The sequence below is a fragment of the Dendroctonus ponderosae genome, unplaced genomic scaffold (genome assembly GCF_020466585.1).
Source record: "Dendroctonus ponderosae isolate FM_Combo_2020 unplaced genomic scaffold, Dpon_F_20191213v2 Dpon_F_20191213_5, whole genome shotgun sequence".
Taxonomy (NCBI): Eukaryota; Metazoa; Arthropoda; class Insecta; order Coleoptera; family Curculionidae; genus Dendroctonus; species Dendroctonus ponderosae.
Window position 1 is genome coordinate 14,754,207 of NW_026018715.1, and position 2,030 is coordinate 14,756,236.

At 41.7% G+C, this 2,030-nt stretch overlaps 1 long non-coding RNA gene across 1 annotated transcript; it reads right to left on the reverse strand.

The window, feature by feature from the left end:
- Positions 1–576: 576 nt before the first annotated feature.
- Positions 577–2,024, reverse strand: LOC125504596. The gene is made up of 2 exons (XR_007281584.1): positions 1,775–2,024; positions 577–1,713 (listed from the first exon to the last, which is right to left on the reverse strand). It is a non-coding gene; the product is annotated as an uncharacterized LOC125504596 (long non-coding RNA).
- Between the last annotated feature and the right edge of the window lie 6 nt (positions 2,025–2,030).

A 2,030-nucleotide genomic window follows, 5' to 3' on the forward strand; every position in this document is an offset into this window, starting at 1 on the left:
GCATCGGAACAGTGTAAGCGTTCAAGCAAACCACTTCTGAAGATGCAAGCCACTCGTGCTTGCGAAACGTGCGGAAGAAATTCCATTTTACGACGGCCTAAAAACCCGAAAAACCCATTAGTTTCAAGGAATGGCCTCGAAAGTCTATCTCTGTTGATGAAACTTGATGTTTGAGTTAAACCGGGAAGGTAAATCGAATTGCCTAATTTTTCTATTTATTTGATTTGTGTTTAACTAGGAGTCAACCTTTTTTATAAGAGCCAATTTAATTGGTTGTGGGATTTAAATGATTTTTCTGTTTTCTCCTGGGCGAGTTCGGCGACGCCAGAATGCACCCAGCAAATTTGTCTATCCCTGTCCTTGTCGGGGCAGCCGCACAGCGCAATATACAAAGCGAGACAAATTGATCGCTCCAGCTGCGTTTCTCTCGCGTCCGAATATGCCTGTTCTTGTCTGGAGCATTGCGTCAAACCGCCAAAGCGTTGCAAGGGCATTGCCAAACTGCCCTGGACCTGATTTTGGTTGCACCTTTAGTATTTTTTAGGCTGTTTCAGTTTTTTTGAAAAAAAATCGGTGTTCATTATTAAACGGTTTTTTTTTATTAAAGAAGCGATTATCACAAGTATGACAATTAAAGACTCATCGTTACAATTAAATCGACAATGAACTTATAAATTATGTTTATTAGTACGTATTTTTCTACAGTAATTGATGGAGGCGTTAAGTTTTTAACAGATTTTAGTAAATTTAACAGAACGTTGTGTTACGCACAGTTTCCTCCTAAGTTTTAAATAATTACACTTAACAGAGAAGATTGACTAAATGACTGCTTTTAAGGAATATATCAGTCAGCACCAAATAGCAAGGGAGTTGTCCTCCATATTCACATTCATCGCATTCATTCACTTTATACAAGGCTTTAATATATGTATAGTCTTATGAAATACTAAGTCTTCCAGAGGCTATGCGAAGGAGGAGTACATACTCGTATATACAATAGGAGGATTTTCCGTTCAAAAGAGATCCAAGGGGCGTTAAACTGATATAGTTAGAGAGTTTAAATTGAAGCCTTTAAGAACCGCCACCATTAATGAAATTCCCTTGATCATGACAAGTGCGAACTTGAGAAAATAGCCCCTGGAAAAGCTAGCGGGAACGCTTGCCAGCTGAACACGGAGCATTTTGCCAGCTGGCAAACCTTCCAGTAGTTTCCCTCATTTTATCTAAAGCATGATTTGCTATAGAGCTTCACGTGGCTGGGCCCTTTCTTCTGGCAGTATTGAAGATCGTGAGTGAGTAGCTTTGAGGACGGATACAAGAAAGGCGCCGCAACAACAACCGTGAAGCCCCATCAATAATATACAAAAACAAAAGCATAAATTAAGGTTCTCGTCGAGTATTCGTTGTTAGTGTTCGGACACTAAACTGGTAAAATCGGAATATTAAATAAATCTAAGGCTAGTTTGTAGCTTGATTATGTGAGGTAGTCTGGACTTGGTTCGGCCATCGGTTCAGGTGTGGTGAACAGCGGGTTGGGAAATTCGGGAGGATGTGGCAATGGTCCGGTGGATTTTGGCCTTCGACGGTAGGCCATCAACCAACAAGACACCGCCACTGCCACGGCCACCAAGGCCAATAAGGCAGTGATCACTAAGGCTATGATAAAGCCTATCATGGACACGCAAATATCTTCTGAACGTTGAGCGTCCGGGGCTGCAAGTGAACATTGCGTTTAGAAAAACTTCCCAACATTCCACCCCTTTAGGGCACTTACACAATGAGGAGTCCGCGTAGCGCTCTTCTCGTCTTTCCAGGGTGAGAATGGCGTTGGATTGGATGGTGATTTCTTCGCGCAATTGTCCAGACAGTAGATTGTTCGGGTCTTCGTCCTCATTGTCCAGGACTGCTCGCTTTCTTCTACCAAAAGCGTCGCTTCCACGGCAATTTACCTATCAAAAAACGTTTTTTTTTATTATAAAATGACTCCCATTTTCACTAATTTTCAGGTTTAACTAACGACGTGAAAACGC